Source organism: Myotis daubentonii, chromosome 6 (genome assembly GCF_963259705.1).
Source record: "Myotis daubentonii chromosome 6, mMyoDau2.1, whole genome shotgun sequence".
NCBI lineage: Eukaryota > Metazoa > Chordata > Mammalia > Chiroptera > Vespertilionidae > Myotis > Myotis daubentonii.
The window spans coordinates 84,541,057-84,557,635 of record NC_081845.1 but is presented as its reverse complement, the minus strand read 5'-3'; the positions used below and the strand labels follow the sequence as shown (position 1 = coordinate 84,557,635).

Sequence of the window (16,579 nt, the reverse complement as noted above, 5' to 3'; positions counted from 1 at the left end):
ATTTTCATTTTAGAATTGTTTTGAGCTCACGGATATGCTTAGATCTTTTTGATGTTCAAATTGTCCTCAGGCCAAAAAGAGCCCCTTCAAGTAGTCTCTATGTCTTATGTTCTACTGCATGGACTCATTAAAATTCATCTTTTTTAAAAAAATATATATTTTATTGATTTTTTACAGAGAGGAAGGGAGAGAGATAGAGAGTTAGAAACATCGATGAGAGAGAAACATTGATCAGCTGCCTCCTGCACACCTCCTACTGGGGATGTGCCCGCAACCCAGGTACATGCCCTTGACCGGAATCGAACCTGGGACCCCTCAGTCCGCAGGCTGACGCTCTATCCACTGAGCCAAACCGGTTTCGGCTAAAATTCATCTTTTATGTTTACTTTCTTGTACAAGATATCCAAGGCTCATCCTCTATATCTCTTGTCCTAGACCTGGAATCAACCATTTCTTTATAAAATTTTGGTTCCTTTTGATAGAAAATCACATTTAAAGTCCATAAAACTAGGAATTTATCGCTAGTAATTTGTCAGCTTCTAAGCCTTTTCAATGGATAGAGCTAGCAAATGTTACTTTTTAAAAGAAAAACTAATTATAAACTTATAGTGGTTTTCCAACATGAAGTAAAAATTATAATAAGGCCACTGAATAAAATTTAAGGTTTCTTTGTTTTGTTTTGTTTTCTCCAGGGAATATATCTTACTAGCAATGTATAAATAAAAATACTGTAGTTAAAATGACCTGAAGTAATTATTTTTTCCTGTGTATCTGTATCACCAACTTTATAGACGATTAAGATTATTTCTCTCAGTTGAAATAATTTTTTATACTCATGTATACGCTCAATCATCTATCCCCATAGCAGTCATTACTCTTCGGAACTTCTCTTGTTCATTATAATATTGTTTATTACCTACCTCCCCCTTTAGCCGGTAAGCTCCCCTCCTGTCTTATTCCCTGCTTAGCCCTAGCACCCAGACTAATTCCTGGCATATAATACACAAGATGCCCACACTATGGAAATACAGATGTATGAGAATTCATCATCCCAACAGTGAGCAGTAGGCATTATTACCTCCAATTAACAGATGAGGAGACTGGGGCTCAAACAGGGTAATTCCTCACCCAAGCCTTCACATGTGGGAACAATGGAGACTTGGGTGAGGGTGGCTGGTGGAGAAGACCCTGGACTTGCAAGGACTGCAGATTGGGACTAACCCCGCTGCTGAGTGTAGAAACAGAGGCCCCACCTCTGCGCCCCTGGAAGAGAAAGCCACAGCAAGAGCCTCCCAGCAAATGCAGGAAGCAAGGCAGGCCGGGCCACCCTGACCCCACACCCACACCCGGGGCCACGGCGAAAAGCCTTCCCTGCCTTCGATATTCACCAAGAGAAAAGGTTTCTCCCAGCGGAGACTCCTGGTGTTAGGAGCACTGAGGTGGAGTCAGAGGCCTGCTGGCTTCCCTTATCACTGGGTGCCCCCCGGCAAGCCGCGCAATCTCAGTGAGCCTCAGTTTCCCCATTTGTAAGACGGGCTGGCAGTGGGTCTCGGCTCTGACCACTCGGGTTGCAGTGGACGGGTCTCCGGCGGCAGAGAGGAGGCACTTTGTCTGTGACGGGCTCTCCAGATAGAAGGTGTGTGGCTGCTCCTCCCTCCAACCTCCTTCCTGGTGGCGTTTTAGCAGAAGCGGCTGCTCTCTGCCCAGGCCCTCAGAGTTGGCCAGAACACACTCACCCGGGAGACAGGCAAATACTTTTCTGGAGGAAATCATCAGATGAAAAACAAAAAACAGGGAGCAGATGGAACATTTGGCTTTTGGTGACTACTCACTGTGGTAGGAAAAAAATCTTCAGCATAAACAAGAGAGTAAGAGATACGGTGCTGAGGACTGGAGGAGTAACAATGGGTGCATTCACAGCGCGGCCTCTGTGCCGCCGCCGGCACCGCCCCGGGCCTGCCAGGTAGAAATGAGCACCTCCACTGTAGGGATGAGGAAACTGAGCTCCAAGAGGTCAGGTGGCGTGCCCAGGGGCAGACGTCTGACCGGGCCCAGAACCAGAACTCTGAGCCGGGGAGGGGCTCGCTGGGTCCTCATGCCTCCTCGCCCAGGGAGGGTCAGCGAACTCGACCGGGCAGCGGGGGAGAGAGTCGCACAGTTAATACTAACTCCATGCCAGGTACAGCCTCACTTCACTCGCCTGCGAGGCCCTGAAGCAGCTGCCCCTCCCTGTGCTGCTGCGTGTGGCACAGAGCTGGGCACCGGGGGCTCAAGGAGGAGAGAAAACAGGCTGTTCAGAGGGTCTTAGCCGGTCTGCAGGGAGACGAGCAATCGCCACATGTGGAGACACTGGTAACAGCCACCGGAGCAGGGCTGGGCCAGCGACCGGCTGTGTCTGGCTTCGTGGCTCCGGGGAGAGAGGGACCCTGGCAACTCCACGAAAGGCTACATGGGAGGGGCAGTGCCAAAGGCCAGCAAGTACCTTCTCCGCCCCAGGACCAGGTAAACATGCTGGTGCTCCTCCTGGTCCCATCACGTCGGTTTTACCAGAGCTGGTTCAGCAGGGGTGGGAGGCCTGCTCCCTCGTAAGGCTTCAGGTTTCTCCACGCTAATGGACAGAGAGGGGCGGTCACCTCTGAGCACTCCCTAAGCCCCCAGACACGGTCCAGAGTCTTGCCCGGTTCAGTTACTTTCTTGCCTTTTCGCCACTTGGTGAAAGTGCAGAGGTTCGCTGCTGCGATGTCACTGACCTCCAGCTTTGCCTCCCTAACGTCTCTGAGCCCCGTTTCCTGTCTAGGACCACGTGGGGATTCCCAATTCAGTCCATGGTCCCATCGGGCATCCTTAGCCCCTTGGCACCCAGGATTTTCAGCTGAAAAATGATCACAGTATCCATGCGGTAGGGTTGTGGTAAAGATGACGTGAGATCTCGGTAAATATAGATGCATACGTATGTGTATTTCAGATAGCACCGAGTGCGATATCCTAAGCACTGCTAGACAGCCTCTTCTCTTTTCAGTACAGAAAATTCTGTCCCGTTCTCTGGTTTCCTTCCCCGTCCCATCATCAGAACAAGAGGACGGGAGTCCGCGGAAACCTGGAACTTCTAATTCCGAAATCTTAACCTGAAACCACAGCAGGGGGAAGTGTTTTCCTCGGGTTTGAAAGAAAGTGCAAGAAGAGTTACGACTGCAAGTTGCCGGAGTTTAATTCTTACATATAATTATATATTTATTACATATAAATGCTTTTGTTACTTTTATTTTGCCCGAGAGGGAAATAAAAGACTTAATTCTCTTTCCGTTCTTTTCCTGATTGGAGTGTTTGCTCGCGGACTTCCCTGCCTGCTGATCCCTCATAAAACATATCTCAGGTGATGAAGCCTGGAGCAGGATGAACAACCTGAGGGAGCTGGCTTCTGCGGAAGGCAGCTCGCTGTTGCTAGGAGGGCCGCGGAGTGTTTGTTTAACATCCTTATTCCTGCCTTGTCGAGTCCAATGGCGTGTTATTTCCACTGGGTGGGAGCCAGCGCCGAGTTCCTCCCTGTTGTGTCCAACCTTGAACGTTTCTCTGCGATTAGGTTTCATCCGGGGATTAGCAAAATGCAGAGGGGGAAAACCTGAGAAGGTGTCTGGCACGGGCGCGGTGCTGCGTTAGCAGATTTCGCACAATCCGCGGGCATTCGCGGCTAATTGGCGAGCGGCATCGCACAGGCGGGCTCAGAGCTCCGCTGCCTCTGAGGCTCCTGCACATGGTTTATTTATGGAGTGTCAAGCTTTTTGTGTGTTTTTGTTTGTTTGTTTTTTATCACCCCCAAGGAAATTCCAAATAAACAAGCAGTTCTCACTCCCTGGCGGGGCCTGGCTGTGTCCGCACCACCACGGAGCGACCAGAGAATCTGGGAGCAGCAAGCGAGAAGCTAAGCATTTTTCGCTTCAGACTTGCCAAGCGTTGTCATTCCCCAGCAAGTCTTGAAGATTCATTTTTGCTTTCATAAGGGGACACCCCTTACTTAGCTGTTAAAAGCAGAAGGCGTGGCCATTCCCAAAGATGCTCCTGAAAGAGAAAGTTCTGCTCCCCCAAAATCTGTTTTGCAAAAAAAAAAAAAGTGCACAGGGGGGCTTTCTGAGTCAGCCTCAGTCTGCACATGGTCACCCCAAGTCTTCAGGGCAGAGCTGGGCAGGCTGGTGGTGCCTGTGTGAGGGGAAGGGCAGCGTCCAGGGCAGCCCCGAGAGCCCCACCATCCCTCTCTCCACTCCCGGCCTGGCTGCCCTCTTTGCCTGCCATAGAGCAGCCGTGTGTGTGTGTGTGTGTGTGTGTGTGTGTGTGTGTGTGTGTGTGTGTGTGCGCGCGTGCGCGCGCGCGCGCCGGGGGCAGGAGAGCGGCAGCCAGTCCTCTCTGGGCCCAGGTGCCCTGTGAACAGCCTCTGTCCAAACGCTCAGGGCCCTAACCTTTTACAATCCTTCTGCGCTGCCGGGGGAAGCAACACTTTAGCAGGTACGGAGCTGCCACTAAGTTGTTACAGAACCAGGAGCTACAGGTCAAGTTTCTTAATAAAACTCCAGGCCGGTGGTTGCGTTTAAAGAGTTTGCAGTGCAGTCGAGGAGCATGTGAGGTCACCAGCCGGTCCCATAAAACCTGGATGAGGGCTGTAAGTCCTGGGGAAAAAACAGAAGCCCTGAGATAGGAAGTCATCAGGAGAGGGAGGAATATGGATTCAGGGTGCAAGCGGCAGGTCCGAGGTGGGATAGGCGGCCAGAGGTTGAAGTGGGAGGGTGGGAACAGACACCAGTCCTAAGGTAGGGCCAGCTGGGAGACGGATTTAACAAGAACAAGGACATTAGAGTGAGCTGGGCCATGGAATAACTTATCCTGGAGGGAAGAGCCGGAGGATGTGCAGAATACAGCCTCTCGCTGGGATTATTTGCTGAGGGGGTTCCAACACTGTCCCAAGGAGACACAGGGGCCAAAGCACAGGGTCAGGCTCTGTTGGGATCCATGTGCCCCACCCGTACCCCATCCCGTGGCCACAGATAGATTGCTCTCTTCTTCGGAGGAAACTATTTTGAAATGCATGCCATTAGGCCGAAGGGGAGTGTCGGAAATGACTGAGCTCGCTGGCGGAGGCCCTGGCTGTAGTCCTGGGCAGCACTCACCCGATCTCAGCTGGCCACCCAGCCTCCAGAGCCTCTGGTGTCCTCAGCCAGCAGGTTACGTAACGGGATGCAAGATCGAGAGCTTTAAATTATAAAGACATGTTGTCGCTCAGATTTAGAGTGAAGAAAACAAAAGCTCTTCACGGAACCTGGGTGGATCGATGCCAAATAGCCACACGCGGTCACTCTTCCCTGCCCACAGCCTTCCAAGAGACACTTGGCCGTTCCTCTCAGAAAGAGCCGAGCCCTGGCTGGTGTGCTCAGTGGTTAGAGCGTCGGCCTGCACACTCAAGGGTCTCAATTTGATTCCTGATCAAGGGCACGTACTTGGGTTGCAGGTCCGATCACCGGGCTCCAGTTGGGATTCGTAGGGGAGGCAACCAATTGATGTGTCTCTCTCACACTGATCTCTCTCTCTCTCTCTTTCTCTCTCAAAGTCAATAGAGAAAATATCCTCGAGTGAGGATTAACAACAACAAAAAAGGAGAGGTAGAGCCCTGTTCTCACCCCTTGAGTCTTGTGATTTGTTTTGGCCAATAGAATGTGGCAGAAACGACACTGTAGTCAGGTCTGAGTCCAGGGTTCAAGAGACCTGGTGTGCTTCCTCTCGCTCAGGGGGCCCGGCCACGTCTCTAGGACCAACCTCGGATGGAGGGTGAGAGGAGCCCAGTTGTTGCCGCCATGGCCGTTCTAAACCAGATACAGGCACCTGACTACCAAGTGAACAGCCAGAAACAGCGGAGCTGCCTACCAACCCACAGCTGACCACAGACGCATCGGTAAGCTGGCTAGGACTAGAACACCTCTGAACTCAGTAGTGATAGCAAGTGCTTTTTGGTTTAAGCTACTGAATTTTGGAGTGTTTTTGGGTGAGAGCTAACTGATAACAGAGCTTGGGGAGAATTTTGCCACAAATAAATCAGGCGGAACTAATCGTCAGGTGAGGTCAACATCTCAGATAATGGCAGTGGCATTGGTGATTGGTCACAGAGAGGAGCAGTGTGGAGGCCAGCACCCCTCCCCCTGCCCCCCCCCCCCCCAATCCTCCGTCACACTCTTGGGCAGGAGGATGGAATGGCACCTCAAATGATGCATTGTCAGGTCTCAGGGGGTTGGTGACATTGCAAGAATCATGGCATGTTAGTATGAGACGCAGCCTCTGAAAGGGAAGCCAGTGTTTATTGAGGGTGTATAAAAGCAGGATTGTAACAAGTGAATGCTTTCTGTAGGATCGGTTGCACTAATATGCAGCATTGTAGATATAACAGTTCGAAGTCAGAAGCCCCATTCTTGATTTATAGATTTACCAAATTCACATCCTTTTTGCAAAGACAAAGGAGCTTCCGGGAGTGGGTTCGAGCACCATCATCCTCTGCAGAGCAGCCGTGCTGTGAGCATCGGGGGCCTCAGGGGGGCTGCACGGGAAGAAGGTGCCCACAAGCACGTGCTGGAGTTCACAGAGAGTGCAGGACTGTCCCGGGGAAGACGGGCACCAGGCCCTGTCACCCTCTGAGGGGCGTGGGAAACGGGGCTCCGGGCGGGGTATCTGCATGCCTCCGGGCTGCTGAGGGAGCAGCGGGGTCTTCGCAGAGGCAACGGTCAGGAGCTGGCTCCAGGGGCCTCCTCCACCAGCGGGAGCTGGATCTCCTCAGGGAGAAGGGGTAGGACACAAGGGTGACCTGGAGGAAGTGGGAGGCGGGCTTGAGAGGATGGGTCCCTATATCATCGCAGTGAACTGGAAAGGCCCCCGGGAAGCCAGGCAGCCACACAGAGGCCTTAGGCGCTGCTGAGAATGGCTGCCACGCAGGCTCGGTTGGGATGGGGGCAGGGCCTGAGCATGGCTGTAGGTTGATGACTCCGAGTTCCTTTGGAAGCCTGTGGCGATCACGGATGGCCAGGGAAGAGGGCTTGAGCCATCATGTCACTCTGTGTCATCAGTGGCAGCGAGGCCTTTCCCAGAAGACTTGTAGAAGGAAGTGGGCACGAGGGGTCAATGGCCACGAATTGGAATCCTCTCCCCAAAGATCTAGAGCAGCGGTTCTCAACCTGTGGGTCGCGACCCCTTTGGTGGTCGAACGACCCTTTCACAGGGGTCACCTAAGACCATCCTGCAGATCAGATATTTACATGACGATTCATCACAGTAGCAACATGACAGTTATGAAGTAGCAACGAAAATAATTGTATGGTTGGGCCACAACATGAGGAACTGTATTTAAAGGGCCAGAAGGTTGAGAACCACTGATCTAGAGCATCGGACTGAGGGAAAAACGCATGTAGAGGGGGAAGCAGGCTCCTGGGCAGAGAAGATACCACCTGTGGGCAGACGAGGGCCGGTGCCTCCGCTCCTGGGCCATCCTGGAAAGTGCAGGCTGGATCTCACTAGGTCCCAGGCTTCCTCGGCTCCAAAGGTCAGTGAGCCTGTGACTTTATGACAGATTCAGAGAGAACCGTCAGGCCACTGCGCACGCTCATTCCCCCAGAACAGAACCAGACTGGCCCCTGATTTAAACGGAGCACAGCTCTCTCTGTCGACACTGGTCCCGCAGGCTTTGGGCTGAACCCAGTCATTCCTCCCGTAGCGATGGCGGGTCCTGAAACGCTGAGGGCCTCCAGACTCGCTGTCCAGGGAGAAATAACTTATCGGGGAGCACTCTTCCCAGAGTAGCAGCGACACCATTTACACTCACGGCGGACTCAGCCAGCTCTGCCCCGTCGGTGTGCCGCGTCCTGACCCTCCTGGGCCGGGCCCAGGTTCCTGTGAGTCTTCACAGCGACTCTGTAAAACCCCCAAAATGTGTCCTCTCAGGCAGAAGAATTACAAAATGGTGCCTCCTCTGGGAGGAGAAGTGAGAATCAGTGCTCCTTCTGAGTGACCTTGCTCTAGGCCAGTGATGGCGAACCTTTTGAGCTCGGCGTGCCAGCATTTTGAAAAACCCTAACTTAACTCTGGTGCCGTGTCACATATAGAAATTTTTTGATCTCTGCAGCCATAGTAAAACAAAGACTTATATTTTTGATATTTATTTTATATATTTAAATGCCATTTAACAAAGAAAAATCAACCAAAAAAATGAGTTTGCGTGTCACCTCTGACACGCGTGTCCTAGGTTCGCCATCACTGCTCTAGGCTGACACGTGTCCCGGAGCAGGACGCCAGGCTCGGCCAGGCAGCGCCCGCTGGTGAAGGCCCTACGCGGGCCCCCAGGCCTGCTTGTGTGCAGGGCGCAGCCTGTGCAAGTCACCAGAACTGAACGGCCTGACGCCTAGTTCCAATGGGGCCTGTGCCACTGAGGACAGGACAGGCAGGATTCAGAGTGGGTGGCGCGGAGGCCGCAGGGACGGTGTGCGTGAGGACATGCGGACAGGCCTCCTTCAGGCTTCCCTTCCCCGTCCTCAGAGTTTGAACTTCTGGCCCCTTGCCGTTCAGTGCTACCAAGGGGCCTCAGGGAGCGGGAGGAAAGCCACGCCTCTCTCCAGCAGCGGGAACAGGTGGCCCTTCTCTGGAAGACAAATGCGGGCGACAAACAGAAAAAGGCCAGCGGCGGGTCCGGTCCCGTAAAAGCACACACGGACAGCGTGCCCTTCGGTGACACAGGCTCGCAGAGATGGCAGACCCAGCGCGTGAGACGTGCCCTGGGCGGGGGCACACGTGGCCCTCAGAGCCAAAGGGAAGGCGCAGGCCGCCCGCACAGCCTTCTGGGGTCTCTCTGGAGCCTGCTGGCAAATGAGCGATTCTACTGTTTCTTGCTTCTCAGCACCACTGACATCACCACTATAAGTCGGGGAATCACAACCACATTTCAAAGAATCATTCAGCTTGGTCATTAAGATTCTATAGGAATTTCCCCCCCACAGCAGCAGCCTTGCCAAAACAATGTTAAAAATAGGCCTGGTAATACTTTTCACATTTGTCGGCAGTCATGAGCGTTTAACAGGGCGTATGTCCAGCAGATGCACACCATTTCGGAATCAGGCACTGGATTTCACACAGTGACTCGGAGGATGTGTATTGGCCAAAAGAATCCTTTAAAAAATGAAGCAGAACACACACCTTGGGCATGGGCTCCCCGGGGGAAGCGCACCGTGTTCGCCACTTCATCTTCTTGTGGGAAAGTGTTCGATGCAGAGGATATCAGGAGTAAAATATGTGTGTGAAATTAAATTCAGAAGTGATTAAATCTGGACATTTTGCTTCCGTCAGCTCCTACGGTAAATTCCCCCAATTCAGGGGCCTGAATTCTAAGCATGGAATTATTTGTGACACGGCGGCGCCCTGTGCTTGTCTGGGCTGCAGCGGGTTGGAAAGGGTCCCGGTCTGGGGGCAGCTGGGACGCGGTCAGGGTCAGAAGTCTCCTTGCTGAGCAAATGGACGGAGTCCGACAGCCTGGAAGTTTTCAGCCAGGTAAGATAAGGCCCACGGAGAACGAGACGCTACCTAAAAAGAGGTAATGAGGTAAAACTTAATTATAATGATTAAAAAACCTAAGTACCACACATTAGTAACTTTATTTGGGGAGTGTCCGTAGCGAGTTCCAAATAAACCGCTGGCTGCCAGCGTCCAGGCTGCACGCACTGGCCTAATTGGCCTCTAAAGAATCCTTCCAGGCCGGGCCCTCGACGTCCTGGAAGCAGAGAAAATGGGCCTCGGTGCCTCTGGAGGCTGGAGACATGGATGTTTCCCGAGCCCCCAGCTCCACTCTTTGTTAGTAGTTGGAACTGACCAACGGATGATAAAGAATTGATGGCTCTTAACTGTAACCATAACGTTCTAATTTAGCCTCGGCTGGGGCTTTTTAATCGCCAGAGGTACATCTACAAACAGAATTTTTCTTGCTTTTGGGGCAATCACGTAGATGGAGATTAACCCTCTTCTTCCCCCAGGCCCTACACATTATTTTGACCGAAATGTTTAAGTCAGGGGTTTCGTGTAGACACAGCTTAAATGAGTCATTAAGAATTTTATTGGTTAGAGTAGGCATATTTTTTCCTAGTAGACATAATGACATAACAGTAATAAAAATGTAATATTCAAGTAATTGCTGTAATGTAATTATAGCTTGGTCATAAAGTAAGATTAGAGGTCTGGGATGGCTGTTCTGTGGGTGTGTGTTTTAACGTCTGAATGCAGTCTCCGAGGTGCCTGTCCCGTCTCCCGGGGCTGCTGGTGCAGTCAGTTCAGCACATACCCAGGTGGCCAGGAGCCCAGCTGAGCCAGCACTATCTGGGCGTCCTGTTTACCCGGTCTGCCCTCGCTGGACACTGGCATCCTGCCTGCCTCGGATACCTCATCATCGCAGTAACTGAACACAGTGTTTCTGGTCTACAGACAGCAAAAGCGGGGGCGCGGTGGGGGGGGGGACAAAGAAAGCCAGGTCCTCGCCGGGGGAGGGCCCAGATGGGGCCCAGGTGCCAGCCAGGAGCAGCAGCATCTGCCTACAGGGCGCTGGGAGCTCTGCTCTCAGGACTGTGCCGGGCTGCCCGGCTCTGGCTCTCTGAGGGGAGGACATTTTCCAAATTGAGTCTGAACAAAAATAGCTGGATTAGGCATTTACCCCAAGTCTATTTTATCAAAGGGCTTGTCATCGCTGGAGATATTCTTTGAACTGTTATACATTTCTGTCGTTTTTTCAAAAATCTAAACACAACATTTAAGTAAAAGAAGTGCTTAAACATTTGCAAACCAAAACAATAACAATATGTTGATTAACAATATTTACAATGAATAATTAAAAGAGGATTAGGTTTGTGTCTGTGGTTTGTGGGGATGTGATGTGAGACTATGTAAATGTACACGCCTGTCCGTATTTCCCCCGTTGATGGTCTTGCAGTGCTGTGATTCCGTCTGTTTATTAGCTGTCGTTCTGTGTCAAAGAAGAGCTACCACTTTCTCCTCCATTTATCTACTTACTTACACTAAGGGACTCAAGGGTATTTATTTTATTCTGTGGGTGATAGCCCGTTATTGTCACTTACGCTCAAATTGTTGCGGATTTGGCCAGTTGGGAGTCTCTACAACCTTCCATTTCTGACACGTACCCATGGCTCTTTGACCAACTTCTTACTTTCTGGCAAGTTAAGATGTTCCAGGCTCATTTTCCCAGGCTCTTTCCCTGCCCTAGTCCTGGAATCAGCCGTTTCTCCAAGGAGCCTGAGTGCCGGTGCAGAATGCTTAGAAGCCAAGGTCTGGGTTCTAGGTAAGAAGATCACTTTGTAAACGTGTAGAATTTACTTCCAGAGTGATTGGTCAGCTTTGGAAGGATGTAGGGTGTCTTATAAAGAGCCAGGCATGCACCAGAGGCAAAGGATCCTGAAAAAGGTGGAAACTGAAGAGGAAACCAGCCCCCTTGCCTCCAATAATCCACACCTGTCACGCGGTTTCTGCTAATTGCTAAGATCCTTAGGCTTTTTCTCCCTCTAAGTCGAATCACATGCTGTTCTCCAAGCCTCTGATAGCTCTTGACGTCTGCTGACCCGTGACTCAGTCACACATCAACCAGGTAGAATATCCCACAGACTTCACCTCTTGCCAATATCTGTGACCTTAAGTATCCATGGTCTCTGAGTGCAGGTGTGTAAGCCACACGCCTACAAAGGTCAGTCACAAACACAAGTGGCCACCTGCGGCCTGTCTGGGCCACCTCAGCAGACTGTTTGTAGAGTCTCTTTCTGCACCTTGAGTCTGTGGTCTTGTCTTCCACGACGGGGACAGCTGGGCTCAGGCCTCAGGGAACCGGGAGGGCCACTGAGTCAGCGGTGGCAACAGTGGCCGGAGCAAGGCTGGTCGGACAGTTTCTTCTTTCCCTTAATGCCTTTGAGCGAGGTCAAGGGAAAGCAAAGCTTGGGATTTGACGGGTTCGGGAAAGTTGTCGGCTTTCACTTGGCATCTGCATTCCGACTGCTTGAGGAATGCTATTTCCCCCCTAAACTTCTGTCTCATTAATCTTGTGCTAAGAGTGTTCTAACCCTATTAGTGGGGTAGGCTGCTTCTGTTCCAATTAGCGTATGTTTCCGTAAGTGTTGAGTTGGGGAAGGGGGCGGAAGAGGCAGAATTTCTAAACTTTGACCTGGAGGGACTTGTACGAAGGTGTGTCTGACATGAGTGTAATACAACTGAAAAGGCTCCGGTAAATGGCAAGCTGTGGTCGGCTCTGATGATTTATGCTAAGCAGAATAAACTCTGATGGAAACATAAAATATTTCTAAGCTTACATTTTAGTCACTCAATACACAGAAAACGCATTTTTCTTCCTTAAAAATAGATATTTAGAGCACTGAGAGTCTCAAGAAGAAATCAGGTTATTTACTATCTTTGTGGTCGCCCATGTTACACACTTCAAGTTTAAGAGTTGACAATGTTTTGATATTCTCAAATGAAAGGCACTGTGTGATGCCCCATTTAAGTCCTATTAGATTCAGGGACTCTCCTTTCCACGGACAATTGAAGGGGGGAAGGTTAGGACAAGGCTTCGATAGCCAAATTGTTTCATTGTTTAAATATCGTCAGGCTGGTTGCCTAACCAGAAAATGCAGACTTAAACCAAGGAAGCTTATTTTGCGAGCAGGCCTGTCACCATGTACAATATGTATTACCAGGAGGTAAACAGGAAGTGCTGAGCTGGCTTGGTTTACTCCTACAGGCACAGAGAGAAATAAAATCAGTGTTTACCAAATGGAAAAGCACAAAGTTGGTACAGGGAGAAATGCTATTTTCATGCTTCTAAAAAGGTATTACAAATAACAAAGTTTCGAACCTGTAATTAAAAACTATTTTAAAAATGCTTTGATTAGGTTCCCTTCAAAAATAGACATTCTTGGTTGAAATAAATTTCTTAAAGGTCTGACTTCCACTTAGGCTTGTTTCCCTAATCCATACCCTATAAACGTCCCTCTTAAATAAGACTTCAAGAGTAAAAAGTGTGCTTTGAGTCATTTAGCAGAAGTTCAATGCTCCCAGTAATGGGTGGAGAATCCAAGGCCCCAAAGTTAAAGCAACTTATCAAATGCCACCTAGCCAGTTGGGGCAGGGAGAATTTATGATCCAAGTTACTCAGGAAGCAAAAGTCATAGATGAACTGAGTTTCTTAGTGCCAGGCCCAAGGACACAAACCTTGTGGCAAAGGGGTTAAATGCCTTGTCGGCGTAGTGTTGACCAGACGCCACAATCCTGGTCCTATGGGTCCAAAGCTAGTGGACTCTTCCACCTTCAGAAAGGACAAGACCCTTTCCTCTTTTGATGCCAATGGCTTCAACTGAAAAGTGAGGCGATTTGCAGTTCTAATATTGTGAATCTGAGAAAAGAAAGGACTGAAAATGGTGATATGATCTAGGGAAGTAAAGAATAAACGAATAGAAATGAGGATAGATTATTTTGGGCAAGGGTAATTCATAATATTTAAACCTAGTAGGGTTGTCTGAGGTCAATTAAACTTTAATAACCCAGATTTCAGACCAACATCAACACTCAAACTAGGAATAGCCCAAGACAAGAATGGGCAAAGGACAAGATTAGGCGATTCAGAAAAGAACATGTACGCATGGCCAATAAACACATGGACATTGTTCAACCTCAACGGCATCCAAAAATGCAAATAAATTTTGCTTTAAACTGGAAAAAATAAAAAAGGGTAATGTTATCCAGTGTTGGGGAAGGCACAGAGGAACTGACTTTCAAACACTGCTGATGAGAACGCAAACTAGTAAAACCCAAACACAGGCCTTTGGGTATGTGTCAAATGTTTTAAATGAAGACTAACTTCGATTTAGCAATTCCGATTCAGGGACTTTACAGTAAAGGAAATAAACAGATTTCCACAACCGGTTCAGTGGATTACAAATGGGCACAAATTCTTTGCTGCCTCCCTCAGCTCCTCTTGGCTATGGCAGTTCCCCTTACCACCTGCACAGCTTGGAGGAGTACTGCTCAGGTATTTGGTAGAATGTCTCTCCATTGTGGCTTGTTTGATGCTTTTCTCATGATTAGACTGAGATGACGGTTTTTGTAAGGACGACCACAAAGACATTCGTGCATCATGTTAGGTGGGAGCATTTTGCTATTGTCTTTCTTTGGAGGCGCCCTAAATACAGGTACAAAGGGTAGGCTGTGGTTGTTGGTACTGTGTCACCTTGGTGTGACTGAAACTACTTTTCCACGATCCCCTGACCTCTATGGTTGGGCAAGAGGAAAATCTGTGCAAGATTTGGGGATGGGAGTGAAGCAGTTACTTATTCATTGGGGTGGTGCAGACACAGAAGCGCTGGCAGTTCCAGCTTGTCCTCACCTTCCTCTACTCTATATCCTCTTCCTGGCTGAAGACCCTGCTTACCCACAGTGGCTCCCACTCTCGACCAGCCACGTGGTAGACCCTAGGGTGGCAGGTACATGGACGCATGGCTTCCTACGGGCCTTCCTATGCAGCCTCTTTTGCCAGGTGTTTGTGCTTTGCTTCTCAAATTGATGGGTTATTGATGTTTATCTTCGTAGGCCTTCCCTTTCCCAGCTCCTCCAATAACTAGGTAAGATCTATAATAAAGTCTTTATCCCACAAAGGACAGTGATTCTGACTTTGTGACTGAACTCTTGATGGGTACAGTGAGCTACAAAAGGCTCATCTTTGACCTGAGAACAACTGTAAAACCCGGACAACATACAGAACAATTGTGTAATAGTTTTCTATACTGCGGTGACAAATTACCACAAATTTAGCAGCTTACATAAAAGGGGCAGGTAGGTCAGAAGTCTGGTGTGGGTCTCTTGGACTAAAACCAAGTCTTCTTTTCAGGAGGTTTTAGGAGAGAACCGGTTTCCTGCTCATTCAGATCGTCAGGAGTGTTCAGTTCCTTATGGTTGTAGGACTGAGGTCCCATTTTCTTGCTGGCTCTAAATTAATAGCCATTTCAGAGGCCACCACATTCCTTGGTTCGTGGGCCCCTTACTCCATCTTCAAAGCTGGCGATGTCAAGTCCTCATGCCACATCTCTCTTACCCACTGTTCTGCCTCCCTTTCTGTTTTGAAGAGCTCATGTGAAGGACCCAGCTGAATAATGTAGGGTCATCTCCCTATTTTAAAGTCACTTGATTAGCAACCTAATTCCATCTGCAACTTTAATTCCTGTTTGTTGTGTGATGTAAAACATCCGCAGATGCTAGGGATTTGAGTGTGGATGTCTTTTGCGGGGCACACGGAATATGAGGCATCAGAAAAAAGCCAAGGTAGTCAGGTATTGGAGAAAAGGAATGCTCTTTTTTTCCTCCTTCAGGGAATTTTCCAATAAAATGTGAGAGGAAGAGAAGCCAAGCAGAGAGAGGGGTCTGGAGCTTGCGGCAGCCTCGCTGGGCTGGGGAGGCAGAGGTGGGAGCTTGGGGCCGCCAGGGCAGCTGAGGGACTGAGATCTCGAAGAGGAGCAAACTGCAGGGACGTCAGCTTATAATTCTACATGCAATTTCCTCTTGAGTATATGTTAGCTCCAGGGCTGCACATGTGTGTGAGCAGCATCTGGGAGGTGAAAGAGGTGAGGAGACATCTCATCAATCTTGAGGGGGTAGGGGAGTCAGAGGCTAGATTTTAAGGATCACCAAGATTAAAGGGGGTTGGTGAACCCCACAGGCTCTCAGCTCAAACCCTAGGGATACTTTCCAGGGATAAGGGCAAAACAGAAATATATCCACCTTTATCCGACTGTGGCCCCATCTGTCTGCCAGAGAATTAAATCCTCTTTGGAGGACACCATCATCCACTGCTTCTATATTTTTCCATGTACAATGTCTCGCCTTCAATAAAAACTCCTACGTACAGCAAGATACAGAACCTAGTGGCTGAAAACCATGAATGTTTCCCCCATAAAACCAGGATGTCTGCTCTCACCACTCCTATTAAACAGTGTAGCAGTGAACTCTCACTTAACCTCGTCTGTAAGTTCTGTGACTTTGAGCAAACCAAGGTATACCCAAACCAACTTTACCATCGGCTAACTGATACAAACAAGATTTAAGTTCCTACAGCATCTCATCATCAATGTTATCCTATATAATAAAGAGGGAATATGCAAACTGACTGTCATTCTGCCACAAAGATGGCAGTGCCCACAGCGGAGGTGGGGTTTCCATAACACAAGATGGCTGCACCCACAGCGGAGGCCGAGTTCCCGTAACGAGACTTAATGAGCAATCAGCAGGGACCTGAGGCTGCGCCCCCCCCCCCACCCCTGTGGGGCTTTACAGGGGACCTCAGGCCTCACCCCCTACCCTGGCGCCAGGCTGAGGGACCTCAGGCCATGCCCCCCCCCACCCAGCAGGGCTTAATGGGGGACCTCAAGGTGTGCCCCCAACCCTGGTGCTGGGCCAGGAGACCTCAGGCTGCTCCCCACGCCACAGCGCCAGGCCAGGGGACCTCAGGCTGTGTGCCCCGCCCAGCGGTGCTTTA

At 49.9% G+C, this 16,579-nt stretch overlaps 1 protein-coding gene across 1 annotated transcript in view; it reads right to left on the bottom strand.

Annotated features, from left to right (window-relative positions):
• Positions 1 to 7,481: 7,481 nt before the first annotated feature.
• The window catches only part of SUPT3H (SPT3 homolog, SAGA and STAGA complex component), a 464,074-nt gene continuing 454,976 nt past the window's right edge, over positions 7,482 to 16,579 (bottom strand). The window contains exon 13 of the mRNA XM_059701551.1: positions 7,482 to 9,594. The gene's annotated coding sequence lies outside the window, so the exon portion shown is untranslated. The remainder of the gene's footprint in view (positions 9,595 to 16,579) is intronic.